The sequence below is a fragment of the Erinaceus europaeus genome, chromosome 2 (assembly GCF_950295315.1).
Source record: "Erinaceus europaeus chromosome 2, mEriEur2.1, whole genome shotgun sequence".
Lineage (NCBI taxonomy): Eukaryota > Metazoa > Chordata > Mammalia > Eulipotyphla > Erinaceidae > Erinaceus > Erinaceus europaeus.
The window spans coordinates 109,561,611-109,582,961 of record NC_080163.1 but is presented as its reverse complement, the minus strand read 5'-3'; the positions used below and the strand labels follow the sequence as shown (position 1 = coordinate 109,582,961).

The window sequence follows — 21,351 nt, the reverse complement described above, 5'->3', positions numbered from 1 at the left end:
ACAACTGAGTACAGTCTTGTACTCATCACTATTTTTTACCAACCCACACAGAAACTCCGTAACCATTAAACAGTAACCAGTTCTTCCTCCTAGACCTTGCAGCCTCTAATTTACTTTGTCTCTATGAATTTGCCAGATCTACATACATAATGTAAATAAAATCATATACTTGTCCTTGCATGATTAACTTACTTCACCTAGATGTTTCCAAGTGCCTTTATATTATAGCATGTAGCATTAACTTATCACACACTGTGTGTGAATAGCATTCCACTTTACATACACACACAATACCATTTTGTTTATTCATTCAATATTTGATGGACACTTGTTTTCTTTTTCAGAAATTTAATCAATTTTTGCCTACCTGAATTTTCACTAATCTGTTTTTAGCAAACTTCCTTTTTTTTTTTTTTTTAGATTTTATTTATTTTACTAATGAGAAAGATAGGAGAGAAAGAGCCAGACATCACTCTAGTACATGTGCTGCTGGGGACTGAACACAGGACCTCATGCTTGACAGTCTAGTGCCTTAGCCACTGCACCACCTGCCGGATCACTTTAGCAAACTTTCTATGTCTTTATATTTAAGGTACCTCCATAAAATTTGAGAACACAATTTTGGTTTTTTTAATAAAACTCCAACCTAAGAATTTCTGTCTTTAATTTACAGCGTAGGATATACTTATACTTAGTGTATTATTCCCAGACCCCACAGGTATAGCCCATTTGAACAAAAACCCTTATATAAAAGGAAATACTTGTACATGAGTTGTCAGTGGGTATTATCTTCCACAATCAGTTCAGGATACAGTGTTCAGACACAGATTTTTTTTTTAATCTGTTTGTTTTTTCTCTCATTTTTCCTAATCTATCCATTGAATCCGTGATGAATGTTCAGCCTTTTATCTGGCATCTCAATTCTAACTTTCAGAGACCAGTGTGTTTACTGTAATCTTTGTGGAAGCTAAAAGGCAAGTTGCTAAGATCAGAATATACCCAGAAGGGGATCAAGCATTAGACTGCTTACCAGATGCTTTGATTTTCAATCTCCACCATATTCATTTTAATGAGGATTTACCTTTCTTTCTTATATAATACATGGATTTGTTTTTGTTTTGTTTTGTTGGGGAAGGGGGATTATATTATGTAGTCTGCAATTTTGCCCAAACCAGAGACCTCTTGTGGTCTTTTCTACACATTAATAAGCACACTTTAAAAAATGAAATTTATGTTATTTTAGGTAATTTGATTTTTTTCACTTATTATCCAGAAGTCTAATATCTACCATATGATCATAAATAGCAGCTATATCCCACAATATAGAATAGTCATGTTTTGAGTTTCTTTTTGTTAACCATTTGTTTCTAGCCTTTCATTATTACAACCAACATTACACACAACTGTTATTTGCAGTTCTCTTGCATGTATCCAAGGTTACTTCCTTAGAAAGTTTTTAAGTTTTTTTGATTAGTGATTTAATATTGACTTACAAAATTATAAGATAACAGGGATATAATTCCATTCCACCCCCATCAGAGTTCTGTGTCCCCATTCCCTCCACTCCAAACTCCTAAGTTCACAGATATAGTAGGTTGACTATCATTTCTATAAATATCTACCTATATTCATGTATATCTGCCAATTTTTAGAAAAAATGTTTTGACAGTAAATTGCTAGCACAGAGCCAGAACACCCTGTCCATTTAACAATTATTTGCTACTAGAAAGATGACCATATATCCTCCCACAAGCAGCACAGAGCACATCTTTTTCCCCACAGCTCACCAATGGTGGGTGTGACAGAAATGGCTACTGCTCACCAAGTATCTACTTGCTCCCACACATTTTCCATTCAGTCTCAGTCTGGTTGAAGTCATAAAGGCAGTTGAAGCCACAGGGGGAAAAGACAGGTGATGTGTCATTTCCAGTGCAAGGTAGTCATGAACATATTCAGACTCTCCCCTTACTTGCCCCCACCACCAGAGAGACTGAAAGCAAAAAACTCCAAAACTAAGAAGTGGCAAGACAGAATCAATCTCTGTTACCAGCAGAGAGCGGTCACTACAAACCATATGCCTTACTGTGCATGAAGTTAGACAGAAATCATCTGTGCTGCAGGAGGCACAAAGATTTCAGAAACTCTGGCTGCAACTATGCATTAATTAACCTGACTAATTCTACTGAAATGAATTTTTTAACTTGACCATTTAATAAATACCATTCAATTTTTTGTTTATAGTACTTTATGATTGCAGGCAGAAATATCTTTCTCTTTTGTATGCACCACCTGTTTCACATTTGGTCACTTTTTCTATTTTAAATATGTTTAAATATGTATAGATATACAACACTTATTATATGAAAAAGACACATGCAGGATGACATCACTTTTATCCCAGTGCTATTAATAGTTCTCCCATGTGGGACTGGACTAGAAAACAGAGTCTCATGTATGGCAAGGCAGGAATTCTGAAGGAGTCATTTTATTTTACTTATTTTTTAAAACTTTTTATTTCATAAGGCAGAGAAACCTTTCTAGGGAAAGGGGATGGATGGAGGAGGGAGAGGGAGAGGACTATAGCACTGCTTCACCACTTGTTAAGCTTTCCCCTGCAGGTGGGGACCCGGGGCTTGAACCCAGTCCTTGCCTGTGATAGATAACATATGTACTCCACCACATGGTCCAGAGGGGGCCATTTTAAAGTCTCATCTCTTTCACAGATTTGATATGTCACAATTTAGGTCTTTTGTCTCCTAAAGTTGTATGGTGTCCTATGCATGCGTGTGCACACACTAAGTAAAACATTCATTGGAAAAAAGGACGAGAGCAAGCATGAGGAAGGACAGAAAGTTGCATATGGGCTGCTATTACGCATTCAATCTGAAAGGTCTGAAGGAAAGAAAACAAGAAACATAAAAGGTAAATACTTACCAGACACTTCCAAATGAAACCTTTAACTGACAGAATTATTTTAAATAATCATGATAATAATAGCATTTGTTGAAAGTTGACTATGTGCTTGATAAATCTATAACTTTCCCTAATCTACTCAGTTAACGTTTACAACTCTGTGAAACTGGCAGGACTACAATTTCCTTTTTGAAATAGTATCCAAGGCTATGGTTCCTGGTGAAGGACCTGACTTAAATGACCACCAGTATGCTAGAGTGCACATGCTGGAGTGACACTCCGGTTTATTCTTGCTCTCTCCTTCTCTCTCTCTCCAGCATTAAATAAAGCTTTTTAGGAAGAAAGAAAGGAAGGAAGGAAGGAAAGGAAGGAAAGGAAGGAAAGGAAGGAAGGAAGGGAGGGAGGGAGGGAACCAAGACACATAGCTGAAGTAATGTGCCCAAAACCACCCTTACTGAACGGTAAATCAATGCAACTCTGACTCCAAGGCCCACACTCCTGCTGTCTTAACCAAGAAGATAAACGGCTAGTGCTATTAGCTCATGAAACACAGAAAGTGCACAAAGCAAGCACAAATTTTTGTTTTGTTTTTAGATAGAGACAGAGAAGCAAAGAGAGAGTGAAAGAGAAAATACCAAAGCACTCTTCAATGAGAAGGGGACCAGTCTTGAACTTGATTCACACATAGCAAGCAGCACACTATCCAAACATAAATTATTTTTAAATATTTATTTATGAGAGAGAGAGAGGGAGAGAGAGAGAGAGAAGAAAGCAAGAGAACCAGAATATCATTCTGGCATATGTGATACTGGAGACCAAACTTGGGACCTCATGCCTGAAAGTCCAACACTATACACAATTAACTTCCATACTGCAGCATGATTTTTAAATTATCACTATTATTACTACTGCTCTACTGTAATCATGGACCGTGATTATTTATAATTAAAACAAAATGAAATATAAATGCAGAACATAAAGCCAACACCTTATTCATACTTATAGTACTACTAGTTTGCTAAATAAAATCACAATACAATGAAATCAGAACCAAGTATCTTTGCTGGTATCTTTATGAACCTATATATCTTACAAATAAAAAAGAAAGAGAGAAAGAAAGAAACAAGGGAAGAAAGAAAGAAAAAAAGAAAATAGTTTAAGTCAAAATTGCCCCACCCAAGAGACAGAACTCCATGACAACCCCAGGGCAGGTTTCACAAAATGTTTTGCACACTTTTCCTATTACTGCCATTGCCACCAGCCCTGAGAACTAAGTAAATATAGCTCTCTACCAAGAGTCACTGCAGTAAGATTGCTGAAAGCAGTATTTCAAACCTTTTATTTGATTTATTAAATACCAACTCAAAAGAACTTCATTATTGAATTTCCTACCAAGCACAGGAACAACAAATAGCCTGTTGTGAAAACGTAATTCCAGGTTCAAAATCTAAGCAGTGTAGCATATATATATATCAACACTAAAATGTATTTCCCAATACTCTATTGTTAAAATTCTGACTTCTTTCTTCTATTGAAAATAACAAAAGACACAATGCAAGGAAGCTAAATGTAGATAAAGACCAACTTGTAAGAACTACATGTAGGCAATTTACAAGTTACAAGACATAAAGGCAATATGTTTTTCATAATGTACCAACCACAATAGTTTATTTACTAAACAGACTGAACCTGGATATAAAATAAGGGATTACAGAATTGTCTGCAATTAAGAAACAAAATTGAGTGTGAAAAATTGGTGGTGTGTTGACATACCAAGTAGAGTTAAGATTTTAATACAATCACTCAAGACCACAAAGCTGAGTCATCCTAATTATAGGGCTTTTAGAATGGGGAAAGTAAGTACTTTCTGGGCTCAAAAGCAAACTGCTAAGTCTGAAGACATTCCACAAATGCTACTACTAAACAAATCAGAAAGTACACAAGAAGAATTAAGAAGTAACATTCACTATTAAACCAAGTCATCTATTTTAGCCATCAATAAACCTCAACTCCTAGGATAAGTCTTCAATTTAAAAAGCATACCAGGGGCAGGGCGGTAGCACAGCAGTGCAGCGGGTTAAGCGCACATGATGCAAACCACAAGGAATGGCTCAAGGATCCCAGACCACAGCTGCCTGCCCACCTGCAGGGGGGTCACTACACAAGCAGTGAAACAGGTCTGCAGATGTCTATCTGTCTCTCCTCCTCTCTGTCTTCCCTTTCTCTCTCGATTTCTCTCTGTCCTGGATCAACAACAATAACAAGAGCAACAACAAGGACAACAAAATGGGAAAAATGGCCTCCAGGAGCAGTGGATTCTTAGCGTAGGCACCAGGCCCCAACAATATCCCTGGAGGAAAAACAGACAAAAATAATAATAAAAAGCATACCATTTCTTCTTTGATATTAACTCCATAAATCAAAATCATTATTACCTTATTAGTCAGTTTTTAACTAAGAGTACATACCAGATTCACAATTAGCTGAAGAAATATTTTAAATAATAACCCGCTCCCCACTCCCACCACTCTCCACTACCACATACCTCTAGTAACTGAAAGAATTCCCAGGCTCCCTTAGTTTGACATCAAACCCCAGGAATTTCAATGCAAAGAATACATATCTAATTCCAAACCAGTTGGATCTTAAAGAGAGTTGACAATTCCCCAGATTTACTGAACCAATGTCTCTATAGATAGGTGAGGAGGACAAACAGCAGCCTACCTCATTCATATAAGAAATCCATGGACTACACTTTCTATCCCTTTGGAAGTCATGGGTGGATGGAGGGTGGAGGGATTTTTCAACTTGTTCCAACTACTGATTTACATTTACAATGGGGTGTGCATACTTCTCGAGATGACACATTTTATACACATTTCATCCTCACATCAGTCATCTACTTTACAGATAAAGAAGTAGAGAATTGAGGGGGTAGACAGCATAATGGTTATGCAGAGACTCTCATGCCTGAGGCTCCAACGTCCTAAATTCAATCCCCTGCACTACTACCATAAGCCAGAGTTGATCAGTGCTCTGGTTTAGGAAAAAAAAAAAAAGACAGAGAATCACTGAGGCTGGGTCACTTAGTCAATGCCATAGAGCAATGTGGGGAATGCCCTACCTGTGGGCTGTGTCATTTGTTCTGGTCCTGTCAAGTCAACTATAGGCAGAACTTAAAATTCTTTAAATCTAGAAGCTTTTTTCATAGCAAGATTAAGTGCTAATTATATTGATTAATTTTTTGTATAGCCCCTAACTGATGAATGATGTTATAAATATCTAAATGGCCCTTGGCAGAATAAAAAACAAAATAAAATTAAATTAAAGTTTTTTAAAAAAGGAAAAAAAGAAAGAAAAGGTTCCCACAACGCAGAGTACTAACCACTATACGATCACGGCATGCCATAACCCCAACTGGCCTCCAGAAAGAAAAGGTTCCCTACCCACCCCTGCCATTGAGCAAGAAAGTTGAGTCCACAAACTAATCCGGGTCTGTTTGACCTTTACCCTGCTACTCAACATGTTTTACTATTTACTGAAAACACTTGTTTATCTTTGAATCATTTTTACACTAACCATGTATTACTTTTGTGATTTAAAAAATATATATCATCCTGCTATGAAAAAAAGAAACAGTAGTAGAGATTATTCAACCTGGAAAAGATATATAAAACAGGACAATTTAGAATTTTGGTTGAGACACTCAAAATATTAGCAAACTGGGAATCGCGCTGTAGCACAGCAGGTTAAGCACAGGTGGCTCAAAGCACAAGGACCAGCATAAGGATCCCAGTTCAAGCCCCTGGCTCCCCACCTACAGAGGGGTCGCTTCACAGGAAGTGAAGCAGGTCTGCAGGAATCTATCTTTCTCTCCCCCTCTTTCTCCCCCTCCTCTCTCCATTTCTCTCTGTCCTATCCAGCAACGACAATAATAATAACTACAACAATAAAACAACAAGGGCAACAAAAAGGAATAAATAAATATACATACAAAATATTAGCAAATTAAATTTTTCTAAATAAAAGGTCTATGATTCCCTCCCTTTCATTCATTTTACTTGTATTTTACCCTGTCTCATTCTAAAAATTGGTTCAGGGAGCCTCACAGCCGCTTACATAAGAGGCTAGAATTACTAGACAGATGTAGCATAAATCATCTAAATGTGCTAAATCATATGATTATTGATTTTTCTCCCACCTAGATTCTGCTTGGTCCACTCAGTGTCTTAGTTCTTCTAACCCACCCTGGTCCCAGAGAAAGCACTTAATGTTTTATACTTCCAGAGCTATGAAACACCAAATGTACCTGTAGTGATGAAGTCACCCTCACTTGCATTTTCCAAGGGGGGGGGGAGCTCTGTATCTTCATGATTTAAAAATCTAGGGGTACCTACAAAATACCTTTGACATTACAAAGTAAAAAATGAAAGATAATTTTATAGAATTGTTCCAAATGAAGTTAAGTCCCAAATCAAATGTGATTTTTGTCTCCTATTCTTTGGCAAGCAAGCCAGATGTTCTTTCCTGTCTGCCTAGTGAATATTCTCTATGAATGCACGATTCTTGGGGTGTTTAAATAGAATATGTAATTCATTTCATGATTAGGAGAAAGGCTGGTAATATCCAGAAATATTAATACAGATTTAGTGTAAAAAATGAGGGTTACATTACCAATGAAGGTAACAATATACAGATGAACTAGAGTTGCTGCAACATGGTGAGCTCTTCGACCTTCTACGACTCCATTACTATTGGAACTATTCAGCTCGTCAACGTATATAAGCCTCCCAGTGCCTCATGGGATAATGAGGTCCTGCCTAGCCCGAATCACCCCGCCGTTTACGTTGGAGACTTTAATAGTCATCACCAAGACTGGGGATATTCCTCCACTCGTGCTGACGGCTCTATCTTAGCCGACTGGGCTTCAGCGAATGAACCTCTCCCTATTATACGATCCCAAACAGCCAGGCTCTTTTCACAGTGCTAGATGGAATAAAGACTCGTTGCCCGACCTGTGCTGGATTAGCACAGTCAACGGCCAAGCCCTTCCCGCTACAAGACAAGTTCTCAAGATCTTCCCGCACAGTCATCACCGCCCAGCTATCATCCACATTGGTCTCCAGCTCACACTGATTCTGTGCTCGGAGAAACTAAGATGGAACTTTCGGAAAGCAAACTGGGTCTGTTCAGTGATCTTACGAACAAATCTATTCCTGCAATTCCAATTAACTCTATCCCCCCTGAAGATTCCTACAGGCGCTTCCGCCAAGCCATCTTCAAAGCAGCTTCCCAAGCCATTCCTCGTGGGAGACGTGCTAACTATATGCCTTGTCTTGATGCTGAATGCGAGCAACTACTAAAGCAGTATGATGAGTCGGGCGACCCAGATGTGGCTGACCATCTTACTGCCTCCCTGGATGCAGCACGCCAAGCCCGCTGGCAACAACTCACGGAAAGTCTGAACTTCACCCACTCAAGTAGGAAGGCCTAGAAGCTTCTTCACAGACTGGGTGCTGGTAGCCAACCCCCTCCCGTCTCCCATCCTCCCGAATCTCCAAACTCAGTGGCCAGTCACCTAACTCAAGTTGGACGTGCTAAGATCGACCCAGTCTGGAAAACAGAAATTTCCCATGAGTGGTCATCCCACTTCCGTTTATCTTGTCCATCTCCAAAACTCTCCCTTTACACTGTCTGAACTGGAAGACGCTTTGAAGAGGGTTAAACCGGGAACAGCTGCTGGCTATGATAACATCACCCCAGAACTCATTCTTAACCTGGGTCCCGCAGCAAAGAAGTGGCTCGCTTCATTCCTGTCCCACATCTTGGAATCTGAGTCTATGCCCAAAGTTTGGCGTCGTGCGAAGATTATAGCGGTTTTGAAACCAAAGAAAGACCCAACACTGGCCACCAGCTATAGACCAATTTCTCTCCTCTCCGTGTGTTACAAACTCCTTGAGAGACTGCTTCTGTCACGTATTTCTCCTCTTACAGAGAAATTCCTATCACCTGCCCAAGCTGGTTTCCGCCCAGGAAGATCTACCTGCGAACAAGCCCTGGCCCTCTCAACTTACATTGAAAATGGATTCCAGAAGAATTTAAAGACGGGTGTTGTCTTTATTGATCTCACAGCAGCCTATGACACGGTCTGGCACCGTGGTCTCCTAGTCAAGATCTCAAGATGCCTGCCTCCATGGGTGGCCAACACTATATCGTTTCTTCTCCAAAACAGAAGATTCCGGGTGCATCTGGGTGACAAGTCTAGCAGATGGAGGCTTGTCTCAAGTGGCCTCACCTAGGGCTCTGTTCTGGCTCCTACGCTATTTAATATTTACATCAATGACCTCCCAGAAACTTCTTCAAGGAAGTTCATCTACACCGATGACATCTGCTGTGCAACTCAGGCATCCAAGTTCGACATCCTTGAGGAAACACTCACGAAAGACATGTCTCTGATATCTGATTACTGTAAAAAATGGCGACTAATCCCTAGCACTGCAAAAACGGTATCATCTGTTTTCCATCTACACCATGCCTCGGCCTCGCGTGAGCTTAATGTACAGCTTGGCGATACGAGAATCCGGCATGAAGCCCAGCCAGTCTATCTTGGCGTTACTCTCAATTGCACCCTGTCATTTCACGAACATAAAAACTGCAGCAAAGGTGGGTGCGAGGAATAACATCATTGCAAGACTGGCCAGCTCTTCATGGGGCGCGAGCGCTTCCACACTATAATCATCATCTCTGGCATTATGCTATTCCACTGCAGAATACTGTGCCCCAGTATGGTTCCGTAGCCCCCATGTCCAATTGGTCGATTCCAAATTATATTCCTCCATGAGGATAATTTCTGGAATCATCCGTTCCACCCCGGTTCCATGGCTACCAGTTCTTAGCAACATCACCCCACCAGATATTCATCAGGATGCGGCATCATCTAAGTTCATTTCCCACATCTACGCTCGACCGGACCTGCCAATATACGCGGATATCTTCGCCCACCCTGTCCAACGCTTGACGTCTCGTCACCCAATCTGGTCCCCTACGCCTACACTGAACTTCTCTGTTCCAGTCTCTTGGAAACAGAGTTGGCAGTCAGCTAAGGTAAAGAACAAACACCTCATCACAGACCCCTGCAAGTGTCAACCCGGCTTTGACCTAGCACGTTATGATTGGGCCCTCCTCAATCGCTATCGACATGCCATGGCCAGTGCGCCGCTATGTTCCACTGCTGGGGAGCCAGAGACGACCCGAACTGCCCCTGCGGCTACAGACAGACTATGACCCACATAGTCAACGACTGCCACCTCTCCAGATTCAAAGGAGGACTCGAAACTTTACATCAGGCTCAACCTGACACTGTTGACTGGCTACGGAAGAAGGGCAAACGCTAGAAGAAGAAGGTGGTGAGCTGCTGACAGGGTGGACTGCCATTTGCAACTGACAGAAAAAGTGTGACCCTGGAGCTTAAAAGAACATGATATGACGATATCATATCATCTTCCATAGCCAAGAGGCATAAAGCCTTAGATGTTCACTGGGCCTTATTCTATGTCATAAGGACTATCCTCAATAAGGCAGATACTGTCTTATGTTTGAACATGACTTTAGCTGCATTCTCCAAAGCTCTGATCTGAGGGCCATACAATGAAATCATTTTAGTTATCACTGATTATTTATCATACATAAATTAATCATGGCAACCAAAGAAATGGTAACAAAGATTCTAGGGCTAGGGAAATAGCTCACTTGGGTAGTGTGCTGCTCTGCCATGTGCACAAACCAGATTACAGCCTGGCCCCCACTGCATTGAAGAAAACTTCAGTGCTGTGGTCTCTTTCACTTTCTACATCTCTACCTTCTATCTATAAACTTGAATAAAAATTTAAAAAATGGGAGTCGGGCGGTAGTGCAGTGGGTTAAGCGCAGGTGGCACAAAGAGCAAGGACCGGGGTAAGGATCCCAGTTCAAGCCCCCGGCTTTCCACCTGCAGGGGAGTCACTTCAAAAGTGGTGAAGCAGGTCTGCAGGTGTCTATCTTTCTCTCCCCCCCTCTGTCTTCCCCTCCTCTCTCCATTTCTCTCCGTCTTATCCAACAAAATTTAAAAAATATTTATTCCCCTTTGTTGCCTTTGTTGTTTTATTGTTGTAGTTATTATTGTTGTTACTGATGTCATCATTGTTGGATTTTGTGCCAGCAATACAACAGTTTGATTGTTATGCCAAAGGCCATTTGAAGACTTTGTCACAGTGCCACTCTCATCTGTTGTGCAAGAGTACTGTGGTGAGCTGGTAGGCTGTTTTGTTTCCTGCAGGGTGGTAGGTTGGATTTCTGATGTTGGCATTAGAAAAGATGGACTAACTACTGGCTTGAAGTTCTGCAAGGGTATTAACTTTAGAATAAAGATAGAGGCCCTATGTGAAATTGAATGACTGGTGACCTCTACTGGTTTTATCTCCAATTAGGTGAGGTTTATATCATTAAATCATTCCCTATGTTCCACATGGCAAAAATACAAGTCAGTAATGGTCTGGGCTACATTATCTTTTATTTATTTATTTATTTATTTATTTTTATTGGATAGAGACAGAGAGAAATTGAGAGGGGAGAGGGAGATAGGCATAGAGACACCTGCAGCCCTGCTTCACCACTTGTGAAGCTTTCCCCCTGTAGGTGAGGACCTGGGGCTTGAACCTTAGTCCTTGTGAACTGTAATGTGTATACCAGGTGCGCCACCACCTGGCCCCTTGGGCTACATTCTCTATACTCAGAGACACATCCTCTTCCAAGAGGCTTCCCTTTAGCTCATAACGTATGTCCTTCTAAAAGGTGGCATATCATCTACATGTTTCAATGAGAATTGTGATCCTTAGCTCCAATATGTAGTGGTGACAAATCCACTGACTGCTGAGTAGATGTGTGGAAGTGTTATAAGCTGACCCACCACACCTCTCTCTTGTTCACTGTATCTGTCACAAGAAGTGTGAGCCTGGCAATGACTGTCTCAAGTGCATAATGGCGTGGAAAGTTAGATGATGATTTTTCTCATGATTTGTTGCTGCAGTTTCTTTAAAGAATACCACACTCAATTTTCCCAATAATCAGTGCAAAAAATTTTTTTAAATTATTTGTTTATTTATTTCCCCTTTTGTTGCCCTTGTTGTTTTTTATTGTTGTTGTAGTTATTATTGTTATTGATGCCGTCATTGTTAGATAAGACAGAGAGAAATGGAGAGAGAAGGGGAAGACAGAGAGGAGGAGAGAAAGACACCTGCAGACCTGCTTCACCAATTGTGAAGGGACGCCCCGGCAGGTGGGGAGCCAGGGGCTCGAACCGGGATCCTTACTCCGGTTTTTGTGCTTCGTGCCACGACAACTTTTTAAGGAAAAAAATTGTGAGGTTCTTATCAAGTACCAAAATAATCCCCAGATGAATTCAAGAGGTAATTATAATAAAAGAAACCCTAAGAGAACAAAAAGGAAGTGTGCACTTATCTCAAAAAAAGTCGTTTTCCTAAGAATCCAAGCAAAAGTAGAATTCTTTAAAGAAAAATTCAGTGGATCTGATTATCTTTGAAATTCTAAGTGTTTATAAGAAAAAAAATATATATATGTATATGGAAAAGACAGAGGGAGGTTCTCAACATGACATTACTTTGACCCAAGTGACAGCAACACAATAGTGGCCAAAGACAGTAAGCAGGAAGGTATACAAAAAGAAGGAGCCCAACAGTCAACAGCTTTACATGTTTAATCATCCTAGCAATAAAAGAAAGTACATTTAAAGAGAAACACAGTTGACAGTGCCCACCTATATAAAAGTATACTATGTGGTGCAAGCCAGGATCAAAGATAACATTTTCACAGTCTGCTGCTGGGAACTGAAAGTTGGCCCAACTTTCAGGGGCACAACTTGGCAGTAACTTAAGCTCCCAAACTGTGCCAATCCTCTGACCCTGCAGTTCCACTCCCAAAGTTATTAAGAAAGAATCATAAACAATGACAAGTGTTGGCGAGGATGTGAAGAAAAGGGAACTCAGTCACACTTAGTATTAATTCAAACTGGCGCAAACCCTCTGGAAATTAACATGGTGAGTCCTTAAAGGAATAAAAAAGGAAATACCTTATGATCCAGCAACACCACTCCAAAGGACATGAAAACACTAATTCAAATATGCACCATATGTTCACATATGGTGACATATGCACCACTATGTTCACATATGGGGACATATGCACCACTATGTTCACATTATTCTCAATAAATAAGAAGTAGAAACAAGTTAAATATCCATCAACAGATGACTGGACAAAGGAGTTACAGGATATATATTTTATGGGATGCTACTTTGCAATTTAAAAAGATGATATTGTGTCCTTCAGGATAAAATGGAAGGTGAAGGTAGGTAACATAATGGTTATGCAAAGGGACTCTCATGCCTAAGGCTTCAAAGTCCCAGATTCAATCCCCAGCTCCACCATATGCCAGAGCTGAGCAGTGCTCTCATAAAAGTAAATCTTTTTTTAAAAAAAAATTTTTAATGGATGAAATTGGATGATTATGCTTAACAAAATAAGAAAATGAAAGACAACTACTAGATGGTTTTGTTCCTATGTGGAATATGGAGAACTGAAACACAAGAATTTGGGGGGGGGGGACTGGCTCAACAATCTCTAGGCTTGAGGTATGGTGATTATTGTTGCGGGAAGGGAAGGGGTAGGCATATAACTTTGATGCAGTGTGGAATTATACCCCAATAATCTTATAATTCTGTAAAAGATTATTAAATCACTAATAAAAGTTTTTAAAGAAAGAGTTATAAAAGAGAAGAAGGATTTAACTTCATGAATGCTCACAAAGAAACATGACAAAGTACACCACTTACTGAAGTCCAGCCCCTCTCTGTACTGTGCTGGCAGCTACACTGTGATAGGCATTCTTCAAACCATTAGCAGGAAGGAAAGTTAAAAACTAATTTGCTATTTGTTACATAAGTCCTAAAAATGTCCACACCTTAGAATCAACAATTTCACTTTCTAGGAGTGTATTCCATGTGAACAAAGATTTGTATTATGTATTTCTTTATATAAGTACAAAATCATTATAAATTAAGTGTCCTAGGGGCCAGGCAGTGGTGCACCTGATTAAGCACACACAATACAGTACACAAGAACCCAGATTCAAGCCCCTGGTCCCCACCTGCAGGGGGAAAGCTTCACAAGTGGTGAAGCAGGGCTGCAGGTGTCTCTCTGTCTCTTTCCCACTCTATCTCCTCTTCCCCTCTCAATTTCTTTCCATCTCTATCCAATAATAAATAAAAATTTTAAAATAAATAAATTAATTGTGTCCAAAATGTGGAGCAAGGTTAAATATCAAGTATGATAAGTCCATGGCACTGTAGTCATTGGGCTGTAGGAAGCTTTCCAATAATCTTAAATAAAAGGGGAAAAGGTTCGTTGTATCAGGTTGAGTGGAAAAACACATATTCTACTGTAATGAAGGAAGAGGTAAAAACTGTTGTTTGAAAAGGAGGGATTCAGGGAGTTGAGCGGTAGCACAGCGGGTTAAGTGCAGGTGGTGCAAAGCACAAGGACCGTGTAAGGATCCCGATTTGAGCCCCCGTCTCCCCACCTGCAGGGCATCGCTTCACAAGTGGTGAAGCAGGTCTGTAGGTGTCTGTCTATTTTTCTCTCCCTCTCGGTCTTCCCCTCCTCTCTCCATTTCTCTCTGTCCTATCCAACAATAATGACATCAATAACAATAACTACAACAATAAAACAAGGGCAACAAAAGGGAATAAATAAATACTTAAAAATAAAAGAAAGAAAAGAAGGAATTCAAATGAATTTTGCTCAAAACTCTTCCCAAAACAGTTAACTTAACGTAGAAGTGCCTACAGCATAAAACGATTAGGGGGATGGGGGGCAGTGGTGGTATACACATTACCATGTTTGAGGACCTGAGTTCCAGCCCTCACTCCCCACCTGTGATGGTAGGGGGGAGTTTCACAAGCAGTGAAGCAGGTTTGCAGGTATCCATCTTTCTCTCCAAATCTCTCTATCTCCCTTTCCCCTTTCTATTTCTGTCTTAACCAAAGAAGAGGAGGAGGAGGAGAAATGGGAGGAGGAGGAAGATGGAGATAAAGAAAAGAAAGAAAAATGACTGCCAGGAGTGGTGGATTCATAGTGCAGACACCAAGGGATAATCCTGGTGGCAATATAAAAATAATAATAATAACAATAAAATTTAAGGGTTCTGTGTCTCAAGAAAACATGACTTTTATTTCATGCTATGGAAGTCTACAATTCATGTCACAGTGCCCCTGGCCTCCATAATTGAGGTAGACAGCTGCAGTAAGAGCCTGCTAAACTGTACATAAATTAGCCTTCTGACTCAGGCATCCTACCTCTCCTTCATGGGTGAATTCCACTGGTGACTCCAGCTCCACTGTCACTCTATCATCACTGACTTCCTGAGTCATCAGGTCCCCTAACCTCACAATCCTTATGCTTCTGGAGTCATATGTTCCTTTATCTTTTTTTTTTTAACTCATAAATTAAGGTGTTGGAGTAGCAGAGCTCAACAATTCTTTTTGATTCAAGGAACTCACCTCTCAAGTTACAATTGCCTTGCACACAAAAGGCACAACCCTATCTGCTTTACTGGAAGGAAAAAAATATCACCAGGATACTGACTCTAGCCAGCATGGCTACTCCACCAAGACCTTTTGCTTTGTCTCAAGATCTCTAGCACAATGGTTTCCTTGAAGGCCCCCCAATTTCTCACTGAACTCACTAATTCTAGCTTGGGTTGTCACAAACTATTTTCTCAATTCTAAGTCATGGCGTTTTGTTTTGTTACTGCTGTGCTTCTGAAATGAAGGAAAGTCAAGCTGCAAGGAGTAAGTCAAGGTTGTTAAAAGAAAACCCAGGGTACAGAGATTTTATCAGTCTGCAACAGCTAAACAGAGGGAATTGAAGAGAGAGAAAGGCAAAGTTCAGCACTTACATCTGCAAATTACATGGAAATGACTTGGTTTAACAGCAATTTGCACAAACACACAGTTGTGATTTCCACTGCCTATAATTTCTGTGAATCAGGAATATCTGACTACTTAGGAGAAAGAATCCCATTACCTTGTGTATCCTTTATTTACTGACTTATTTATTTAAGAAAACAGTGTTGCAAATGAAAGAAAAGAGATTATGCTACTCTGTTCTCTGTCAGGAGACACTGCTGTGTTTAAGTGCCACTAGTTCAGGAGAGCAGGAACAAAGAAAATGGAGGGCTATGGACTAAGGAATTGGTGAGGAGGTTTTAAACTGTCAAAGAAGAAATGTCTGAAAGAAATGGGAGGAACAGAAAACTCAGGAAAGGAGAATAATCTCAACAACCAGAGAAGCCCTGAAAGTGATCATTGAGTGAAATCAGTAGGTAAAGACTTCAGCCAAGTAAAGTCTACTTAGTAGCTGAACAAAGGCTTCTTGCACATTCAACAATACAAAGCAGGCCCCTTGGCACAATTTTTTTTTTTAATTATTTCTCTAAAAGTTCTCTTAAGTTTCAAACCACAGAAGTTCAAACCTTCAGAAGTAGCTAAAGTTCATCTCCTTATAACTCTATCCCTAGGACTTAGTTGGATCATATGGTGCAGATCTGAATCATATCCTGCACTGAAATTATGGCCTAAGTCTCTACATGGAGGACCCTGTATGCCTTCCTGCTGTGTACTCAAGATTACAGACTTTCACCCTGCTTCTCTCCTATCTAGTAACATCAACAAAAAGATGTGAAACTTTCTTTTTTTTTCTTTTTTGCATAATTGATTGTCAATATAGTTACGGCAAAGAATGAGTTTTTTACTTTCCTGAAAAATTTTTTTGATTTTTTTTTTTATTTCTTTATTGGAAGATGAATGGCTTGCCATCGACAGTAAAAATACTATAGTTTGTACATGTGTAACATGTCTCAGTTTTCCACATAAGATGTGAAAAAGGGCAAAGAGAGTATAGGACTGGTTCAGGCAGGAAAATACCTGGGAAAGGGTGAAAGCTCAGCCTGTTGGAGCACCAACCTACATGCCTGCAGGCTGAACCCTGGCACCACCTTATGCCAAAGCTGAGCAGTGTTTAGGCCCTTTCTTTTCTTCCCCCCCTCCCGCCCTTTTTTCATTCTCCTCATAAATAAATTAGTAAATATATAAGCCTTAAAAAAAAAAAAAAAGCAGTGGCCGGGTGGTGGCGCACCTGGTTGAGTCAGCAAATGTTACAGTGCACAAGGACCCAGCTTCAAGTCCCTGGTCCCCACCTGCAGGGGGAAAGCTTCATGAGTGGTGAAGCAGGGCTGCAGGTGTCTCTCTGTCTCTCTCCTTCTCTATCACCCCCTTCCCTCTCAATTTCTGCTGTGTCCATCCAATAAACAAATAAATAAAGATTAAAAAAAAAAACAAGGAAAGAGATCAAGCAGCAGAAAAAGATATATCCATTTCTATCTTAGAGTTTCCAACTCTGCCTTCCTGAGCTCTGTTATTTTCATGGATCTTATATACATGAGAGAGTCCTCCTTTCTCCTTCTCCTTCTCCTTCTTCTTCTTCTTTTAAAAATTTTATTTACGGGAGCCAGGCGGTGGCACACCTGGTTAAGTGCACACATTACAGTGCGCAAGGTTGCAGGTTCAAGCCCCTGGTCCCCACCTGCAAGGGGAAAGCTTCACAAGTGGTGAAGCAGGGCTGTAGGTGTCTCTCTGTCTTTCACCCTCATTATCTCTCCCTCCTCTCTCAATTTCTCTCTGTCCCTACCCGTAAATAAATAAAAATGAAGTTTAAAAAAAATTTTATTTACGTATTAATGAGAAAGATAGGAGGAGAAAAAAAAGAAAGAACCAGATATCACTCTGGTACATGTGGTGCCAGGGACTGAACTCAAACTCAGGACCTCATACTTGAGAATCCAGTGCTTTACCCATTATACCACCTCCTTTCTTTTTAATTAATCCATCATTACAGGATTCCAAAGAACTAGTTACAAAAATCAAAAAGAAACAAATAAAACTTAAGGGAAAGTGTTAACAAAGTTTCCTGAGCTAAATTCATTATCTAACAGAGATTAGTGCACAGCCTTAGACTTTATGAAAGAATTCTGGTTTATATACCTTTCTACTAGTATAAGCAAAGAAATCTAAATCTCTACCACTCTGCTCAGAAAGGATCCTTTTCTCCATTTCTCCTTCAAGCAATATTCCCAGTCCTCCTCTAGGGGTCTAAATACCAAGTATCACTCTCCAATGAGATAAAGACACACCCCCCCCCACACACACACACAGTACTCAACAACAACCTCTTGGCTCAGCAGTCAATTTGGGGGCCTGATGAAAGAGTGTGTCTTATCAATTTCCCCGACAAGCTTCAGACTGGCTTCAAACCATCTCGAGTTTCCCTCATCTCTGAGAAGTCCATATCTCAGCCTGAACCTTTATTAATGAAACTGAATTTCTGATTCATCGCTCTATGAATCACTCAGTCTTTTCCACCCAAGGGCTAAAACTCAGGTCTGATTACTAAGAGAATCTGACCACATACTGAACATTTAAGACCAGTTTTGTTTTGTTTTCTCCTTCCCTAGAAAAGTGTGAGGTAGGGGAATGGTGACACTGGCAGGTTAGCTATTTAGTTTGTAGATAACCCCCCTGAGGTCACTGACTAAGTCAGCAGGTCTTAAATATCACTGGAAGTGTTCTGAAGATCCATGATTCCAATTCCCTTTCAGAAAGTGTGTTAAGTTAGTCTCATACTTAGGAATACTTCTGATTCCACTGGCTACCCAAGACGGAGCAGGAAATCCCCAAAGGATAAGATATTTTTAACACCAAAGAGGAGTTTAAGATGACTTTCCTTTCATCAGGAAATAGTTACAAGCTCCTCCTGTTAACCAAGCTGTAACAGCACCTGGCTTCACTCAATATTAGCAAGGCTAGGGCAAGTTTCTATTCCAGGCACTCAGGATGCAGTTAAAATCAGAGTGCAGGACAAAGCCTGAAGCACAACTGGAAAATAAACAAACAAAAATGCAGAACTTCCGCACACAAGAAAGAAAAAAATGAAAAGGAAAGGGAAAAAAGGAAGAGAGGAAGAAACGATAAGGAATAAAGGAAAAGAAAAGGAAGGGGGAGGAAGGAAAGGTAAGAAATGAAAAGAGAAGAAATGAAAGAAGGAAAGGGGGTGAGGAAGGAAGGAACGAAAGAAGGAAGGAAATAAAAAGAAAGGAAGAAAGAAAGAAGGAAGGAAGGAAGGAAAGTACAGAAGGATGGATAGGAAGGAGGAAAAAATCCTCTTAAGTAAATCACATATGGGAGAAGAAAAAAAAAGTGTGCTGCGTTTCCTCCTACTCTTCCTCCCCCTCCTCCAAAGGAGTTGGACCAAGAAAACTTGATCAAACTCTGAGCATTTTGTAAAAAGGGAATGGGGTGTGTAGGGGGTAGGATCTTCATGACCACCCACCACCCCAAGTCTTCCAAGTCAACAATCAGGAAAGCAAGCAGGGCTTAGGTGGAGGAAATAAACACCCATCTGCAGCCCCGCAGCCCGGTCAGATCGGCTCCAGGCTTTGACTTCCTGGTCGAGGTAGATTTTTGTGGCATCGACTCGCCCCCCCCAATCCTGAGGGACACCCCTAGCTCAAAGCCTGGGCCGGAGCACCGAGCCCCCAGAGGCCATGCACAGCGGTCCCAGCCCCCTTGGACAGGAAGTGGCTGTCCAGCCTGCGGGCTGCTCGGGGAAGGGGTGAACCAGGAGAAGGTGCAGAACCCGGGGTTAGAGGGGCAGCAGGGTTTGCACCCGGCAAAAAGCAGACACTGGGTGTATGCACTGTGTGTGTGTGTGGGGGGGGGCACAGGGAAAGGGCTGCACCTTGGTGCACAAAAGATGCTGTCCCCCAAACAGCTGGACAAACACCCGGACCAGGGGAGGAGGCAGGGCTTCAGGGGAAGCAGGAGCGGCTGTACAGCTGAAGCCAAGCCTCCAGGAAAAGTGGTGGCTGCGGGTGCCAGGCAACCTCAACCCGGGGGGCTGGGAGGGGTGCTTGGGGGCGGGGAGGTAGTGCTCGGCCCCTCGGCGACCTGTTCGCTCCCCTGGCCGGTGACTAAAGCATTGTGGGGGGTGGCTGTTCCCCAGCCCCCGGGATGCCGTGGAGGCCTACTCCAAGGCTGCACGCCCCTGCCTCGCCGGCAGCCGCCTCCCCCGGCTCCCGCGGCCCCGGCACGGCAGCCCCGGTCCCTCCCTCCCGCCCGGCGCCAGGCGCCGAGCCCGCCCCGGGCACCTGCCGCCAGCTGCCCCCGGGGACGCCGCCTCAGGCTCCAGCCCCGCCGGCTTCCCGCTCAGCCACCAGGCACCGCCGCTGCTGCCGCCGCCTGCGCCCAACTCCGGCTCCCGGGAGCCGCTCGCGCCGCCCGCCGCGCGCCTCCCAGGCCGCGCCTGAACCTCCACTCCCCCTGCCGGCCAGCAGCCATGGCCGACGGGCTTCGCCGGAAACGGCCGGAAAAGGCCGGAAAGTACCGAAGGCTGAGGAGACGGAAACAGCCGAACTGGGTGCTCGGAACTTTCCGGACGGAGCCAGAAGGCTGCCGAGCTGGGGGGGAGGAGGGAGTCGGGAAATGCCGCGCCGCTAGGGATTGTGGGAAACGCTAGGGGAGGACGCGGGAGCGAGAGAAGGACGCGCAGGGACTTGAGTCCCCCGCGAGCGCTTGCCCTCCTCTAAAGCCCGTCTGCAAGCTCCATCAGGTCCCATTCAAACGCCTCAGCGCCCTCGCACCTGCGTCTTTAGTAACTTATCAACTCACGCTCCTTTGCCCCATCAGGAAAAAGCCCTCTAGGGAGAACAGGAAACTTCCTGCCAGTTCTGGAGTGGCTATGTCCCGCAGACCTTGTGAAATTCAAGTTCTCAAATAAACCTCTTCTCCTACAACAACAACAACAACAACAATCACTACAAACAAAAGCCCACGGTCTGCAGTTATGAAACACTCTACACCTTTAACTACAAAGGCCTGGTGGCCATGGATTCTTATAGAGGAAAAAAAAAAAAATCTCAGGTGCTTTTAGGTGCATCCGTTCTTGCGGGTAGATCAACCAACAAACAGCAAGGAGAAACACGGCTTCACAACCCATGTGAACGGAAAAGTGCTCTCCTTAGAGAAAAGCCTGCAAGCCACGGGGGCACTGACAATCGCCACACTTGGAAAATCAGGACAGGACTTATTGGGTAAAGAAATCCCGAGTCAAAGGCTCGCTGGTAGCACACTTGGTTGAGCATGCACCTTACAATGTGCAAGGACCCTGGTTCAAGTTCCAGATTCCCACCTGCAGGGGGAAAGCTTTTCTAGTGGTGAAGCAGTGTTGCAGGTGTTTCTCTGCCTCTCCCATTCTATAACCCCCTCCCCTCTC

At 42.1% G+C, this 21,351-nt stretch overlaps 1 protein-coding gene across 1 annotated transcript in view; it reads right to left on the bottom strand.

Annotated features, from left to right (window-relative positions):
- Positions 1 to 20,420, bottom strand: part of EXTL3 (exostosin like glycosyltransferase 3) — a 70,054-nt gene extending 49,634 nt beyond the window's left edge. The window contains exon 1 of the mRNA XM_060184896.1: positions 20,228 to 20,420. The gene's annotated coding sequence lies outside the window, so the exon portion shown is untranslated. The remainder of the gene's footprint in view (positions 1 to 20,227) is intronic.
- Between the last annotated feature and the right edge of the window lie 931 nt (positions 20,421 to 21,351).